This window comes from Pristiophorus japonicus, chromosome 1 (genome assembly GCF_044704955.1).
Source record: "Pristiophorus japonicus isolate sPriJap1 chromosome 1, sPriJap1.hap1, whole genome shotgun sequence".
NCBI lineage: Eukaryota > Metazoa > Chordata > Chondrichthyes > Pristiophoridae > Pristiophorus > Pristiophorus japonicus.
In genome coordinates, this window is record NC_091977.1 from 265,361,516 (window position 1) to 265,380,141 (window position 18,626).

At 45.1% G+C, this 18,626-nt stretch overlaps 1 long non-coding RNA gene across 2 annotated transcripts in view; it reads right to left on the reverse strand.

The window, feature by feature from the left end:
- Positions 1–694: 694 nt before the first annotated feature.
- LOC139247336 (uncharacterized) overlaps positions 695–18,626 on the reverse strand; it is a 49,224-nt gene continuing 31,292 nt past the window's right edge. For both annotated transcript variants that reach the window (XR_011590888.1, XR_011590889.1), the window contains exons 2-4: positions 8,146–8,226; positions 6,898–7,228; positions 695–2,263 (exon numbers count right to left, since the gene is read on the reverse strand). This is a non-coding gene — a long non-coding RNA (uncharacterized lncRNA). The remainder of the gene's footprint in view (positions 2,264–6,897; positions 7,229–8,145; positions 8,227–18,626) is intronic.

Consider the following 18,626-nt stretch of genomic DNA (forward strand, 5'->3'; position numbering starts at 1 on the left):
TCCACGCCTCCCAGTATAGTGGTGCCACGAGGCAGACCCAGGCAGAGGAGAAGGAGATTGGAGACACGCTCTCCTGAGATGCAGCGTGCAACAGATGCGGCTCAGGTTGTGGCATTGGGTGTGGAGACCAATGAGCTTACCCGATCACTCATCGGTAGCGTCAGTGCAGTGGGTGAAGCGTTGACGGTCCTGACGGGAGAAATAGCAGTAATGACACGGGAACTTAGGGAGGGAATGTCCGAGGGAGTGCAATCGACGGCACAGGCCGTCAGGGAGGGCCTGGGTGAGGTAGCTGCTGCAATAATAAGGTCACACAGCCCGGCCAATCAAATGACACCCCCATGAAGAAGTGAACATTCACTGAGATGTGGATGAGAGATGGTTGCAGCCTTTCTTTGCTGCTTTTGTTCTTGTTCTTGATGTAGCTGTAGTAGCGTTTTTCAAATTGAAATTGTTTTGTAAGTTTTGTAACTTTACAACTTATAAGGGATCTTATGGTTTTTAAGTGATCTTATAGTGCAAATTGAAATTGTTTTGTAACTTTTGTAAATTTACAAGTTTATAAGTGATCTTAAAATTTTTAAGTGATCTTCAAGAGTCATATTAAAAAGTAAAGTTTGATACAACAAATATTTTATTGCAGTGACGTTAACTTCTCAATAAAATATTTTTTCATTAAAACTGATTCATCTTCCATTAACACAACACAAGGTAGGAACAACTGCAAAGAATAAACATGTCGATGCGCAACAGTGGTCGCAGAGCCCTCAGGCATCAATAGTTGAAGCGTTCACGGATGAGCTGCTGGCGCAAGGCTCGAGCAATCGTTAAAGGGGCACGATGGACGGCCCTCCTCCGACCTTGTGCTCCGGCATCAGTCACTTGCATGCTTTCCTGATCATCGTCATCATCCACATCCTGCTGTTCTGTAATATTATCATCATGCACTGGACCCTTACGTAGGTCTTCTGGTTCCACGACCAGCTCCTGCTGCCTCATGATGGAGCATGCAGCACACAGCAGTGAAGTGACCGATAATCTGACGAGAGTATTGCAAGTGGCCCCCGGAATGGTCCAGGCATCGGAATCGCTGTTTCAATATGCCAATGGTCCTCTCAATGATGCTGCGCGTCGCAATGTGCGCTATGTTGTATTGACGGTCAGCTTCTGTCCGTGTCACGCGTAGGGGCATCATGAGCCAGGTTGTCAGGCCATACCCTTTGTTTCCCAGTAGCCAGCTCTGCCCTTCTGGCTGCTGCTCAAACATGTCAGATAGAACGCTGTCGCGTTAGATGAACGCATCGTGGGTGCTGCCAGGGTATCTCGCATCGACTGACATGGTACACTGCTTGTCGCCACACACGAGCTGCACATTGATGGAGTGGAAACCTTTTCTATTCCTGTACTGCTCGGAATACCCCACAGGTGCTCGCAAGGCTATGTGGGTATAATCAATGCAGCCCTGTACCTTTGGGAAGCCGGCAATCCTGAAGAAGCCCACAGCCCTCTCATGGATCACTTGTGCGGTCATTGGAAACGTGATGAAATCATTCCTCCACGCATACAGTGCAGCCGTGACCTGGTAAACGGAGGCATGTATTGCACATTGAGAGATGGCGCACACATCCCAGTTGTAGCCTGAAATGATCCCGAGGCATAGAAAGCAAGTGCAGCTATTACCTTCACTGCAACAGATAAGGCAGTTGGCGTTCTGCTTCTGGGCTGCAAATCTGCTCTCAGCATATCACATATCTCAGCGACAACTTCTCTGCGGAAATGCAGTCTTTTGACACAATCAGCCTTGCTCATGTCCAGGTACGAGCGCCTGTTCGATATTGCCGACGTGGGTAAGGTGTCCTGCCCATCAGCCTACGGGCTATGACGTTCCTGGTGCGGTGAGCTCTAATCAATTCTCTCCTATGCAGTGAATTGATGGCGAACCATTGCATAATCCGTGGTGTTGACAATGCAGCACCCATTCTTCAAATTTAAGTTTCAAACTGGCTATCTGGCTGCCTTTTCCTGTCCCTGGCCTAATGGCCTCAGTCTCCCTCGCAGCTCGAAGGCTGCTTGCTCTGTCTTCGGCTGCCGTCAGCCACTGCCGCCGCCCCTATCCCGTGGCCGAATAGCCTCAGCTTCCCTCGCAGCTCGAAGGCTGCTTGCTTGCTGTGTCTTTGGTTGCTGTCGAGCCACTGACGCCGCCCCTGTCTCCTACATGGAAGGAAGGCCTGCCTGAAGCACCGCAGCTCGAAGACTGCTGCTGCTTCACACAGGTAGGAATATTCAATATTTTGTCTCTGCTTTGTTTATATTTTTTTAGTCAGGATGATTCTTTATTTGTATAAGTAAGACTGTTGAATGCATGTCGAATTTAATTACTTCCCTTCCCCCCTCCCCCCCCCCACCCCTCGTTCCCTACGCCTGATTTGTAACCTATAACTGATTTGTAAAGTGTAGGCAAGGTTTTTCTGAGCGTACAAAAATCTGCACGTACTCCATTCTAAGTTAGTTTGGAGTAAGTTTTCACTGCCTAAACTTTCAAAACAGGCGTAAGTGGCCAGACACGCCCCCTTTTGAAAAAAAAATGTGTTCCAAAATGAAACTGTTCTAACTGACTAGAATTGGAGCAAACTAAATGCCGAGAATTGCAATTTCTAAGATACTCCATTCTAAACCAGTTGCTCAAAAAAAAAGGAGCAACTCAAGCCGAAACTTGACCCCTAAATAAATAAAAAACATCACGTATTTAAAATGAATTAAAATGACAGTTAATTCAATATTAAAAACAAAAATTACATTTTTTGAAAAGTAAATTTACTTGTTTTAGAGGGCATAAAAATAAACTTACCTTGTACAGGTTTGTAAATGTATAAATTATTGATAACATTTAATTTTTTTGTTTTTTAAAACTCTTACGCTGGTAAAAGCAGGCCTTATGTTTTTTCATGGGCATTTACTGGGCAGAAGTTGGGCAAACAGCCCAACTCTCCACCCGCGGAGGCCCTTTTCCTGGGGATGTGGTGGATCTAACACCTGGTATACGCCCGTAGGGGCCGCAAATTACAGTCTATTGTATATTGCTGCCATCTATCACCACACATCCTTGCCTATTCTGGGTCACAGACTTAACCATACTTCTCACCAATGAAGCTCTATGATTGGGTATAGAGATGCAATTGTGTGTGTTGGGATTGCCGCTGATTGGTTTTGTTCTCTCCTTCTCTGAGATAAAGAACTCTATTACCGTAAAATGCCCATCAACTGATTTGATCAAGAACTGACAATGATCAAGAGATGGTATTTGTACTGAAGCTCTGTGGTTGGAAGTTTACCGCCCGCTTGAGCTGGTTTTATCTTTTCTTCCTTTACTGTTGACTCTTTCTTTCTAATGCCGTCAGCAATTAATATTACCACAGCAGGTTTTACTCCCACATAGTCCAACTGCATCAAATGGAAGCAGAACCAAGTAATTAGAAGGGGGAAAATAGAGTATGAGAGGAGGCTTGCTGAGAACATAAAAAGTGACTGCAAAAGCTTCTGTAGATATGTGAAGAGAAAAAGATTAGTGAAGACAAACGTGGGTCCCTTGCAGTCAGATTCAGGTGAATTTATAATGGTGAACAAAGAAATGGCAGACCAATTGAACAAATACTTTGGTTCTGTCTTCACAAAGAAAGACACAAATAACCTTCCGGAAATATTAGGGGACCAAGGGTCTAGTGAGAAGGAGGAACTGAAGGAAATCCTTATTAGTCAAGAAATTGTGTCAGGGAAATTGATGGGATTGAAGGCCGATAAATCCCCAGGACCTGATAGTCTGCATCCCAAAGTACTTAAGGAAATGGCCTTAGAAATAGTGGATGGCATTGGTGACCAATTTCCAGCAGTCTATCGACTCTGGATCAGTTCCTATGGACTGGAGGTTAGCTAATGTAACACCACTTTTTAAGAAAGGAGGGAGAGAGAAAACAGGTAATTATAGACCCGTTAGCCTGACATCAGTAGTGGGGAAAATTGAATCAATTATTAAAGATCAAATAGCAGTGCATTTGGAAAGCAGTGACAGGATCGGTCCAAGTCAGCATAGATTTATGAAAGGGAAATCATGCTTGACAAATCTTCTACAATTTTTTGAGGATGTAACTAGTCGAGTGGACAGGGGGAACCAGTGGTTGTGGTGTATTTGGACTTTCAAAAGGATTTTGACAAGGTCCCACACAGGAGATTGGTGTGCAAAATTAAAGCACATGGTATTGGGGATAATAGATTGATGTGGATAGAGAACAGGTTGGCAGACTGGAAGCAGAGAGTTGGGATAAACGGATCCTTTTCAGAATGGCAGGCAGTGACTAGTGGAGTGCCGCAGGGCTCAGTAATGGGACCCCAGCTATTTACAATATACATCAATGATTTAGATGAAGGAATTGAGTGTAATATCTCCAAGATTGCAGATGACACTAAGCTGGGTGGTGGTGTGAGCTGTGAGGAGAATGCTAAGAGGCTGCAGGGTGACTTGGACAGGTTGAGTGAGTGGGCAAATGGCTGGCAGATGCAGTATAATGTGGATAAATGTGAGGTTATCCACTTTCGTGGCAAAAGCACGAAGGCAGAATATTATCTGAATGGCGGCAGATTAGGAAAAGGGGAGGTGCAACGAGACCTGGATGTCATGGTACATCAGTCATTGAAGGTTGGCATGCAGGTACAGCAGGCGGTGAAGAAGGCAAATGGCATGTTGGCCTTCATAGCTAGGGGATTTGAGTATAGGAGCAGGGAGGTCTTACTGTAGTTGTACAGGGCCTCGGTGAGGCCTCAGCTGGAATATTGTGTTCAGTTTTCCTAAGCTGAGGAAGGATGTTCTTGCTATTGAGGGAGTGTAGCAAAGGTTTACCAGACTGATTCCAGGGATGGCAGGACTGACATATGAGGAGATACTGGATCGACTGGGCCTGTATTCACTGGAATTTAGAAGGATGAGAGGGAATCTCATAGAAACATATAAAATTCTGACAGGACTGGACAGGTTAGATGCAGGAAGAATGTTCCTGATGTTGGGGAAGTCCAGAGCCAGGGGTCTAAGGATAATAGGTAAACCATTTGGTATTGAGATGAGGAGAAACTTCTTCACTCAGAGAGTTGTTAACCTGTGGAATTCTCTACCACAGAGAGTTGTTGGTGCCAGTTCATGGGATATATTCAAGAGGGAGTTAGATATGGCCCTTACCGCTAAAGGGATCAAGGGGTATGGAGAGAAAGCAGGAAAGGGGTACTGAGGTGATGATCAGCCATGATCTTATTGAATGATGGTGCATGCTCGAAGGGCCGAATGGCCTACTCCTGCACCTATTTTCTATGTTTCTATGTTTCTATATGTTAAATGGACTGATCCAATGCCACTCCCAAAATTTATTTTGATGGCTTATCTGACAGAATTATAAGTAACTACCCATGAAGTTTGACTGTCACTAATTTCAGTTCGTGGTAGCCAAACTGATGAGCATTACTCGAAATTCACAGTAGCTCATTAACTCCAGGCTTTCAACATTACAGGTGTGTTACTGAACTGCAACCCATTCAACTGTTACCTTTCTAATGCAATGGCAATTTTTTTCTAGCCTCCTGCCGGGACTGGACAAGAAATTTTAGAAACGCAAGTGTGTTTGTAGTTTGTAGTTTCAGTAACTTCAAATAGAAATTAGTCAAATTTAAGTGGGGAAAATTAGAGGCATTTATGCCCCTGGGGGGGCACTAACAGGGTGCAAACGACTTTTTGCCCGGTTGCGACGCCGCTACCGACTCCCGCGAAATTCTGCGAGAGTTTATTGGCGGCGGTAACCTATAGCACCCCACTCCTACTGGTAGCTCCCTGATTCACTGCGTCAGTGATGACAACATCATTACCGTGCGCAGCAACCCGTTTTCGCCCCGGAGCTGGAAAGGAAATTAACATTAATCACTTAATTACTTTGCCATTCTTGTGTGCTTCCTTGAGCTAATTAGCTGTGTCAAAGGTCACCAGATCACACTCTTCACCAGATATTGATGCATGATATGAGGTAGCCAAAAGAGAGTAGGGAAAATCACTAGAATTGGAAAATTTAGAAAAGGGTTCCACAGATTGAGATGAGACCAATGAGATGCAAGTTTTCGCTTCACTGATTGTGAGGTACTTGCAATTTGAACAGGCTCAAACAGTTTTTCAGTGGGTAAGCACCCATTACACAAAAACTGCCTGCAGACTTGTTGCTAAAACGGAAAATCTCATTCAGCGGCCCTTAAGAATGATTGACATTCGACATGGAAACATTTATGCTGGTGTAACAGGGGTGCTTTTCTGAGAGTGGAAATATTACTGAAGTACAGTAGAGGGATTTTTATTCTGTATTCAACTCTTACTTTAGCTGACCTAAGAATGCTTGATGCTGAATGCTTAAAGCAGAAAAGATTGCAAATCTTCACCATTACGCATTTCAGTTTGATGAATTCACAAGAAAAACAAAATTCCAGTGTCGATAGTGAATTACCCGATAAAAAGCTGAAACAAACAGCTGCTAATATGGCAGCACCTGTCACGTGTACATAGAATCCATCAACGTCATAGTGAGATGCAATTTCCTTTCTCTCAACTCATTTGCATGATTTACTTTTTGAGGCACATCAAAATTTGATCATTATGTTCAATTAATAGTTTTACAACATGAATTTTCAGTGATACTGGTAAATGTTTCCCAAATTAATGCTTCTAAGATTATTTATTACATAAAAATTTACACAAGATAAAGGGTTTAATTATAATGACACACACAACAGGTGTGAGTGGATGCTCCCTAGCAAATGATTGATTTTTTTTTAAGTGATTTTGAAAAATAGGTAAAAGCATCTAAAATATATAATTACCTGGGAGAAAGTTACAGAATGAGTTGTTGGGGAAAAGGTAACTCGGTACTGCAAAACGGAGGAACGGATTACAATGTGAACAGCCTCAAAGTGGATGGGCAGGAGTGCAACAGAGCACAAAGCTATTGTACCAGAAAAGAACATTGAGTTGGATTGGACTGTAGTGTCTTTCTCTTCAGCATTCTTTCATTTCCCCATGGATGAAAGCCTCATGTCTCAAACTTGGTTGCTTCCTCCAGCTGACAGCTCTTGTCTGATCTACTGCCATGTGCTCCTGCTGGCTGCTGCCTTTTTTTCCTTCCAAGTGTGTTACACTTCCATGAACCTGGAGCTTGTTGTGAAAGAAATGTCAAGAGTCATCACAATGAGGGTAGCTGATGATTCTTGACACGGTACCATACCAAAGAGAGAACCTACAACCTTTTTATACATCTTAGTCAATATTTTTGTGCCAGTTCTTTGTCACAGAATTTTGAATTTTCCACATTCTGGACTCTAATCTTCCTTGCATGTGTACACTAAAGCAGAGCAAGATAATTACTATGAACTCTTTGACTAGCAAGTTGAAAAAGGGTGACAATTTGAAAATACATCTGTCATTTTGTTTAAATGCCACTTTCTCTTTGTGAACAATAGATTTTCTCATTAAATTAACGAGCACGCACCAAGTGCCGAAGGTTATCAATGAAAGTGAGATAATTAAGGTTTAAGGTTGCATCTTTTCGGTGCTTTCCAGTCTTGCATTGCCATTGCTGCACACAGCTGTGGTGTATGTTTCTATTTTAAACCAGAGGCTACAGTGTCTACATATCGAAAGTTCTCCAGATTGATAGGATGGGACAATCCACAGTGATGGTGAAGCACAATGTGTTATGTAGTCTTTCTGAAGGAGTTATGTTTTTCTCAGTCAAAGGCATTTGTTATCAAACTTTCATGCCTACACCATCTATACGCCGTGAATTTTCCACTCAAAAACGGCAGTTAGCTGTATTTCAGTGCACACAGTCAAAAAAGAAAGAAAACTTGCATTTGTATAGTGCCTTTCACAACCACCAGACATCTTAAAGCGCTTTACAGCCAATGACGTACTTTTTGAAGTCACTGTTGTAATGTGGGAAACGTGGCAGCCAATTTGCGCTCAGCAAGCACCCACAAACAGAAATGTGATAATGACCAGATAATTTGTTTTTGTTATGTTGATTCAGGGATAAATATTGGCTAAGACACCGGGGATAACACGTGTCTCACCTCTTTTTCCATTGGGTCCCCTTCCTCAGCTCTTTTTCCAGTTCATTGATGACTTTATCGGTGCCGTTTCCTGCTCTTGCCCTGAACGAGAAAATTTCATTCACTTTGCATCCAATTTCCACACTTTCCTCACCTTCACATGGTGCATCTCAGACTCTTCCCTTCCTCGACTTCCCAGTCTCCATTTCTGGGGATAGGCTAGCCACCAGTATCCACTATAAGTCCACTGACTCCCACAGCTACCTGGACTACACCCCTTATCCAGTAAGGACTCCATTTCATTCTCCCAGTTTCTCCGTCTCCATTGCATCTGCTCTGACAACGCCACTTTTCACATTAGTGCCTCTGACATGTCTTCCTTTTTCCTCAACTGAGGATTCCCCTCCACTGTGGTTAACATAGCCCTTGACCGTGTTCATTCTATTCCCCTCCCTCTCAGAAGCACGACAGGGCTCTCCTTGTCCTCACCTTTCACCCCACCTGCCTCCACGTTCAACGGATCATCCTCCGCCATTTCCGCCACCTCCAGCATGATCCCACCACCAATCACATCTTCCCCTCCCCTCCCCTCTCAGCATTCCGAAGGGATCGCTCCTTCCGTGACACCCTGGCCAATTCCACAGTCACCCCTAGCACACTATCCCCTTCCCACGGCAACTTTCCATGCAAGCGCAGGAGATGCAACACCTGCCCTTTTACCTCCTCCCTTTCCACTATCCAGGGCCCCAAATACTCCTTCCAGGTGAAACAGCGATTTACTTGCACTTCTTTCAATTTAGTATACTGTAAACACAGATTGGGTGACCGCTTTGCAGAGCATCGCCATTCAGTCCATTAGCATGACACCGAGCTTCCGGTCGCCTGTCTCTTTAATTCTCCACTCCACTCCCACTCTGACGTCTCCGTCCTCGGCCTCCTACACTGTTCTAATGGAGCTCCACGTAAGCTCAAGGAACAGCAACTCATCTTTAGTTTAGGCACTTTACAGCCTTCTGGACTCAACATCGAGTTTAACAATTTCAGACTATAACCACTGCCCATTTTTGGCTCCCTTCCCCCCCCTCCCCTGATTTTATGTTTTTTTCCTCTTTGTCTCCAATGGCAGCTGGTCATTATCCTGCCATTCACAGCCTATCTATACTAACCTTTTTCTAACTTCTGGCATTACCATTTCAATTCGGCCCATCATCCCTTTTGTCTCTCTAATCTCTCCTGCCTTCCACCCTATCACGGACCTTTCCTTTTGTTCTTTCTTCCTCTCCCCCTTTCAGTACTCCTTAAGAATCTGTTCTTTTTGAACATTCGTCAGTTCAGACAAAGGGCATCGACCTGAAACGTTAACTTTGTTTTTCTCTCCATAGATGCTGAGATTTCCAGCATTTTCTGTTTTTATTTCAGGTTTCAGCATCCACAGTATTTTGCTTTTGTACCGGGGATAACTCCCCTGCTCTTCTGCAAAATAGTGCCATGGGATCTTTTACGTTCAGCTGAGAGGGCAGACAGGGCCACGGTTTAAAGTCTCATGCGAAAGACAGCACTTCTGACATTGCAGCATTCCCTCTGGAGTGGGATTTAAACCCATAACCTTCTGACTCAGAGGCAAGATTGTTGCCCACTGAGCCACAGTCAAGCAGTATCTGTGTGTGAAATTGCAGTTTTCCTTTGAAATTTGACTACACTGCTCACCTTGTTGTACTTAAATATATATAACTCAAACTTATCAGTATTTGAAATTGAATAGAAGCTTACCTTATTTAAAGTGACCAATAATGGGGACAGCCTTTGGGGATGACTTTCGGCAAATTCAATAAGTAGGAAAATTTGTGAATCATTAGTACTTTGCTAAGAATGTTACTATGATGGTTACTATAGACTGATAATCTTTTTGTACACGTTAGGCAATTTCTCCCTCTAGCACCCTGGCTTAAATAATGTGAACTGAATGATTACATGGCCAATTCTATTTGAATGGTACAGTTATTTTAAGGCAATGCACTGGCAGCATTTCCTATTTCATCTAATTGTACTTAAATATATATGGAACTGAAACCTATCAGTTAGGCTGTTCTTAATTAATACTTAGAAATTTATTTGAAGTCTTAATATTCAACAGTAAAAGTGGCAATTCATTCTTGGTATTCTAGGGTATTGTTATTAGCAGTGGAAACACAAGGCCAGATATGAATCAAGTGATTTAAAAAAATTGACATCTTAAAAAGTCCAACATCAGTATTTCCTTCCAGATTTGAGTCATTTTTCCTCCGGGATTGAGTCTGGTTTCCCTCTGGATTGGGTCTGGTTCCCTCCTGGATTCATCCATGCCTTTGTTACCTCTAGACTTGATTATTCCAACGCACTCCTGGCTGGCCTCCCAAATTCTACCTTACATAAACTAGAGGTGATCCAAAACTCGGCTACCCGTGTCCTAATTCGGACCAAGTCCCACTCACCCATCATCATAGGCTATCCCTTGGAATCGAGGAAGACTTGCTTCCACTCCTGAAGTGAGTTCTTTAGTGGCTGAACAGTCCAATGCGGGAGCCACAGACTTTGTCACAGGTAGGACAGATAGTCGTTGAGGGAAGGGATGGATGAGACTGGTTTGCCGTGTGCTCTTTCCGCTGCCTGCACTTGATTTCTGCACGCTCTCGGCGTTGAGACTCAAGGTGTTCAGTGCCCTCCCGGATCCACTTCCTCCACTTAGGGCGGTCTTTGGCCAGGGAGACCCAGGTGTCAGTGGGGATGTCGCACTTTATCAGGGAGGCTTTGAGGGTGTCCTTGTAACATTTCCGCTGCCCACCTTTGGCTCGTTTGCCATGAAGGAGCTCCGAGTAGAACACTTGCTTTGGGAGTCTCGTGTCTGGCATGTGGGAAGTGATCCACGGTGTCCAGGGCCGTGGATCTTGATGACTAGGGGGCAGTGCTGTGCAGCGAGGACAGGCTGGTGGAGGACCTTTGTCTTACGGATGTTTAGCGTAAGGCCCGTGCATATCAGTAAATATGTCGACTAGGTCCTGGAGTTCAGCCTCTGTATGTGCGCAGACGCAGGCGTCGTCCGCACTGTAGCTCGACGACAGAGGTTGGGGTGGTCTTGGACCTGGCCCAGAGATGGTGCAGGTTGAACAGGTTCCTGCTGGTTCTGTAGTTTAGTTCCACTCCAGCGGGGAGCTTGTTGACTGTGAGGTGGAGAATAGCGGCGAGAAAGATTGAGAAGAGGGTTGGGGCGACGACACAGCCCTGTTTGACCCCAGTCCGAACGTGGATTAGGTCTGTGATGGATCCGTTGGTAAGGATCACGGCCTGCATGTCATCGTGGAGCAGGCGGAGGATGGTGACGTACTTTTGGGGGCATCCGAAATGGAGACAGACGCTCCGTAGACCCTCACGGTTGGCAGTGTCAAAGGCCTTTGTAAGGTTGAAGAAGGCCATGTATAAGGGCTGGCGCTGTTCCCTGCCTTTTTTCTGGAGCTGTCGCGCTGCAAAAATCATGTCCGTTGTGCCCCGTAGGGGAAGAAATCCGCACTGTGACTCCGGGAGGAGATCCTCAGCCACGGGAAGAAGACGGTTGAGGAGGACTCTAGCGACAACTTTCCCAGTGGTTGATAGCGGGGAGATTCCTCTGTATTTGCCGCAGTCGGACTTGTCCCCTTTTTTAAAGATGGTCACGATCACTGCATCTCTGAGATCTCCCGGCATGCTCTCCTCCCTCCAACTGAGAGAGATGAGGTCGTGTATTTGCGCCAGCAGTGCCTCTCCGCCATCCTTCAATGCCTCAGCAGGGATTCCATCCGCACCCATAGCCTTGTTGTTTTTAAGCTGCTTTGTGGCTTTTTCTACCATCACCCAACACCCCCTGTGCTCGCTGACCTACATTGGCTCCTGGTTAAGCAAAGCCTCGATTTTAAAATTCTCATCCTTGTTTACAAATCCCTCCAATGGTCACACCCCTCCCGATCTCTGTAATCTCCTCTAGCCCCACAACACCCTGAGATGTCTGCGCTCCTCTAATTCTGCCTTCTTGAGCATCCCTGATTATAATCGCTCAACCATTGGTGGCCGTGCCTTCTGCTGCCTAGGCCTCCAACTCTGGAACGCCCTCCCTAAACCTCTCTGCCTCTTTTTCCTCCTCTTTGACCAAGCTTTTGGTCATCTGCCTTAATATCGCTTTATGTGGCTCAGTCAAATTTTGTTTTATAACACTCCTGTGAAGCCCCTTGGGACATTTTACAACATAAAAGGTGTTATATAATTACAAGTTGTTGTTGTTGTTGTTGGATTGGGTCTGGTTTCCCTCTGGATTGGGTCTGGTTTGCTCCTGGATTGGGTCAGGTTTGTTCTTTACAGGAGAAAAGCATTTGTCTTGGATTTAAAATTTCAGTGATCAAACACAAAACACTTTGGCAAATCAACCTTCCCCCTCTTTGTCTACCCTAATCCATTCACCTGCTCTTGATTCTCTGAGATTAATCTGTATGTGGTGCTGGAAAACACTATGGACTGCCAAATGCAATTTAGCAGCATGTCACTGTTATATTGTTCTGTGCATTGATGTTAGCATCAAGGTAATTTGTGATCAGATGTCATCCCTGGTCTTTGAAACAAGTTTCACTGCACACACCGTATTATAGCAAGGTTTGTGATCAATTGGTCCATTACATTCTGCACCGTGGCAGTTCATTCTCACGTGTACAGGCTCCACATCCCAGAACCAATGGATTTCTATTACAGACCCCATCACTTGAAATGTCCATGTTGAAAATGGGCAGTCGCTTATATCATCCAGGAAGTGATAATTATTATCCATTTAAATTGACATCAATTTCAAAGTTGCCAGTCATAGCGTCTTAAATGTTTCGTTTATTTTAGGCAGAAACAGCTGGATTAGGAGTATCGGAAGGCAAAAAAATGAGAGAGAGAGAAAAAAAATGTCGCCAATTTCAGAAAATCTCTGACAATTTCCTCTCCTAAGGCACCCAAGCAAGCTCCGGAATACAATTTTGTGTTGTTTCAGCGCCAGGCGCCCTCATGAAAATGATTAGGGAGCCCAATAGATTCACCAGCCAAAGCAAGAAAGAAAAAAAGAAAGACTTGCATTTATATAGTGCCTTTCATGACCACCGGACGTCTCAAAGCGCTTTACAGCCAATGAAGTACTTTTGGAGTGTAGTCACTGTTGTAATGTGGGAAACACGGCAGCCAATTTACCCACAGCAAGCTCTCACAAACAGCAATGTGATAATGACCAGATAATCTGTTTTTGTTATGTTGATTAAGACATAAATATTGGCCCAGGATACCAGGGATAACTCCCCTGCTCTTCTTCGAAATAGTGCCCTGGGATTTTTTACGTCCACCTGAGAGAGCAAACTGTGCCTCAGTTTAACATCTCATCCGAAAGCCATCCCACATGTCTCAATGCACTTCGTAAATCAGATTGCACACACCCAAGAAAGACCATTGATATCCATTACCAGAGACCCAAAGGCCGCAGACGCTTTAGCTGCAGGTGTCAGTGAATTAGGCAAAAAGGAATAACGTGGCACTTCTCATTGGCTACAAGTATAGAACACCCCGTTATCCTGGGCGGCTTGCTTTTTTCATGATGTCAAAGGGAGTCTATCACTATTGTGACACTAATCCACTGGAGTCTATGTTAAATGGCACGTGGTGCACATTATCACAAAAGTGGTGTAAGTCCCATATTCAAAATCAGATTCAAAAGAGTTGGATAATACCTGAAAACGGGCAGGGATCGCAGTGCATAATTAATGCCTGTTCATAGTATTGCAGTCAGCATGTTAAATTCATGCTGCCAGTGCTTTTAAATGATTTCTGCATGCAGCCAGCGCTACCCGGGTTGTTCATTGGCTGTTCGCATCAGCAGGGGCCTGATATCACGAGCGGCTAGCGCTATATAAAGCCAGCCTGCACCTCTTATAGGGGGGTGCAATGTGGCTGCAAGCAGTGGTGGGAGTTTTTTGAAAACTGATTCAGTGCTGTAATACTTTGAGCAATGTCTTTGAACATGGGAGAAAGTGGCACCAAGTTTTTTAGACAATGCACTGGAAGCATTGATGGAATAGGTGGAAAGTAGGACAGAAATCCTGTATCCACAGGGGGGGCAGAAGGTCCTCCAGACACATGCTCAGGAGGCCGTGGCAACAAATAGCGGCGGAGGTTAATGTCAGGAATGTTTCTCCAATAACATGGATGCAGCGTAGGAAGAATTTTAATGATCTCACATAAGTTGTCAAGGTGAGTAAGTTCATCTTCGAATGGCATATCCTACCCACTGCATCACTAGTCTCATCCACTGCTTAATTCACTACACCACCCTTACCCACCTGTCACCGATCTCTATCAATCAGGACCCAACCTTAACATTCAACTGCTTTACTTCACCTTCACACACTGTTAAAAGCTTCACACCCACACCTCACACTCACTGGCAGCTATTCAACCATGATAGCCACCTCATGGCTTCAAATCATGCTTGACAAATCTTCTAGAATATTTTGAGGATGTAACTAGTAGAGTGGACAAGGGAGAACCAGTGGATGTGGTGTATTTGGGCTTTCAAAAGGCTTTTGACAAGGTCCCACACAAGAGATTAGTGTGCAAAAGTAAAGCACATGGTATTGGGGGTAATGTATTGACATGGATAGAGAACTGGTTGGCAGACAGGAAGCAAAGACTAGGAATAAACGGGTCCTTTTCAGAATGGCAGGAAGTGACTAGTGGGGTTCCGCAAAGTTCAGTGCTGGGACCCCAGCTATTTACAATATACATTAATGATTTAGACAAAGGAATTGAATGTAATATCTCCAAGTTTGCAGATGACACTAAGCTAGGTGACGGCGTGAGTTGTGAGGATGATGCTAAGAGGCTGCAGGGTGACTTGGACAGGTTAGGTGAGTGGGCAAATACATGGCAGATGCAGTATAATGTAGAGAAATGTGAGCTTATCCACTTTGGTGGCAAAAACATGAAGGCAGAATATTATCTGAATGGTGACAGATAAGGAAAAGTGGAGGTGCGATGAGACCTGGGTGTCGTGGTACATCAGTCATTGAAAGTTGGCATGCAGGTACAGCAGGCGGTGAAGAAGGCAAATGGCATGTTGGCCTTCATAGCGAGAGGATTTGAGTATAGGAGCAGGGAGATCTTACTGCAGTTGTACAGGGCCTTGGTGAGGCCACACCTTGAATATTGTGTACAGTTTTAGTCACCTAATCTGAGGAAGGACATTCTTGCTATTGAGGGATTGTAGCGAAGGTTCACCAGACTGATTCCCGGGATGGTAGGACTGACATATGAAGAAAGATTGGATCGGCCAGGCTTATATTCACTGGAATTTAGAAGAATGAGAGGGGATCTCATAGAAACATATAAAATTCTGACAGAATTGGACAGGTTCGATGCAGGAAGAATGTTCTCGATGTTGGGGATGTCCAGAACCAGGGGTCACAGTCTAAGAATAAGGGGTAAGCCAGTTAGGACTGAGATGAGGAGAAACTTCTTCACGCAGAGAATTGTGAACCTGTGGAATTATCGACCACAGAAAGTTGTTGAGGCCAGTTGGTTGGGTATATTCCAAAAGGGAGTTAGATGTGGCCCTTACAGCTAAAGGGATCAAGGGGTATGGAGAGAAAGCAAGAAGGGAGTACTGAAGTTGCATGCTCAGCCATGATCATATTGAATGGTGGTGCAGGCTCGAAGGGCCGAATGGCCTACTCCTGCACCTATTTTCTATGTTTCTATGTCTATCACCCAAACGTACTGCACGTTATTCTCTGACACACTCCCCACTTTCTTGCAGGAGAAGGTGGCGCATAATAGCAGGCAGCAGCAATTAATGGGAGGAGGAGAAGCACACCTGCATGTTTTAATCCCCATGGAGGAGACAGTGCTGGCCATCATGTGAAGGGGCATCACTGAGGCAGTGGCCACTGAAGTGATTGATGATGAGGGTATCCTCATACCTAATCCTTCTCTCATCCCACTTCTCTCTCATCCTTTGATCTGCCATGAAGCTTAGACTGCTGCAATCATGGCTCTGGATACCACTGTTCAAAGGGGCTTGCAGGGCAACATAGCAGTTCATCAATCTGTTCTCCAACAGATTTCTAGGAGGCATCCACCGGAGAGTGACAGTGGATCCATGCAGCACGAACCTGCTGTCCTCACTCGGGATGATAGCATTCCATATGGAGTGTCCTCCTCAAATTCGGCTGTCCTCAAAAATTTGTCCCCCTTCTCTGCTTGCTTCACGATGACATGAAAGCCATGATCCTTACAAACAGACCCACCACAAACCCAATACAAGTGCAGACAAGGGTCAAGCAAGGCTGTGTCATTGCACCAACGCTCTTCTCAGTCTTTACTCGTTGGAGTTCAGAAGGATGAGGGGTGATCTTATAGAAACATTTAAAATAATGAAAGGGATAGACAAGATTGAGGCAGAGAGGTTGTTTCCACTGGTCGGGGAGGCTAGAACTAGGGGGCACAGCCTCAAAATACGGGGGAGCCAATTTAAAACCAAGTTGAGAAGGAATTTCTTCTCCCAGAGGGTTGTGAAGCTGTGGAATTCTCTGCCCAGGGAAGCAGTTGAGGCTAGCTCATTGAATGTATTCAAATCACAGATAGATAGAATTTTAACCAATAAGGGAATTAAGGATTATGGGGAGCGGGCGGGTAAGTGGTGCTGAGTCCATGGCCAGATCAGCCATGATCTTGTTGCGTGGTGGAGCAGGCTCGAGGAGCTAGATGGCCTACTTCTGTTCCTAATTCTTATGTTCTTATGTTATGTTCTTATCGCCATAATGCTTCATTTAACCTCCAACAAGCTCCCCACTGGAGTGGAGCCAATCTATAGGTCGAATGGCAAATTGTTCAACCTCCGTCGACTCCAGTCAAGTACCAAGGTTGTCCCAACCTCTGTCATTGAAATACAGTATGCAGACGACACTTGCATTTGCGCACACCCACGAACTCCAAACCATTGTTGACACATTCACTGAAGTGTACAAGAGCTTGGGCCTTACACTAAACAAAGACAAAGGCCCTTTACTAATCTGCCCCTGCCTCACAGAACTGCTCCCCGATCATCAAGATCCACGACAAGATCTTGGGCAACATGGACCATTTTCCATACCTTGGGAGCCTACTGTCAACAAGGTAAGATGTCAATGATGAAGTCCAACACCGCCTCCAGTGCGCCAGTGCAGCCTTTGGCCACCTAAGAAAAAGAATGTTTGAAGACCAAGATCTCAAACCCGGCACCAAGTTCATGGTCTACAGAACAGTAGTGATTCCTGCCCTCCTTTATGCTTCAGAGACATGGATAATATACAGTTCTCAAAGCATTGGAGAAGTACCACCAATGCTGCCTCCACAAAATTCTGCAAATCCACTGGCAGAATAGGCATACCAGTGTCAGTGTCCTCTCTCAGGCCATCATTCCCAGCATCGAAGCATTGACAACGCTCAATCAGCTCCGATGGGCGGGCCACATGCCTGACACAAGACTCCCGAAACAAGCTCTCTACTCCGAGCTCCGTCACAGAAAGCGGGCCCCAGGAGGGCAGAGAAAATGCTTCAAGGGCACCCTCAAAGCCTCCGTGAAGAAATGTAACATCCTCACCGACTCTTGGGAATCCCTGTCCCATGACCACTTAAAGTGGAGAAGAAGCATTCGGGAAGGTGCCAAACACTTTGAGTCTCTTCGTCGGGAGCACGCAGAAACCAAGTACAAATAGCGGAAAGAGCGTACGACAAGCCAAGCACTCCACCCACTCGTCCCTTCAACCACCACCTGCCCCACCTGTGACCGCGTCTATGGATCCAGCATTGGACTCATCAGCCACCTTAGAACTCATGTGAGTGTGGAAGCAGGTCATTCTTGACTCTGAGCAACTGCCTCAGAAGAAGAAGAAGCCAGTTTCCTTGCTGTTGCCTATTAGCCAGATTGCTGCAATCCAGGCCCAGATGCTACATTCTAAATCTGGGCCTTCTCACCCCAGAGCTGATCAAGGTCGCCCTCCAAGGTCATCAATTAGAGGTCAGCAGCCTTCCACCACCTATGCTGCAGCCACTGGGGAAGCACCCCAAAGGAGCACTAGGACAGGCAAAGGCACATGGAAGACAGGCACTAAGGGAATGCACAAAGGTGTTTTGTATATTTTTTACGCATTATGTCATGATTGAATTTCTAAAATTGGATCGGAATGTGCAATTTCAGTTGACGTTTATCTTTGTGATGTCGGAAAGAGGATAGAGGAAAGGTAAGGAGCGTGAGACTGTTGCTGAATAGGGAACTGTGGTTGAGGTTACTGTCTTCACTCTGAATGATTTGATCATGTCGAGCCCTGGCAGAAAAGAGCTGTCTATGTTGTATGCTCCTGTCCTCTTCCTGTTCCTCCACTTCCTGTTGTATGTCTCTCTACTTCCTCCTCCTCCTCCTCCTCATGTTCCTCAGCTTC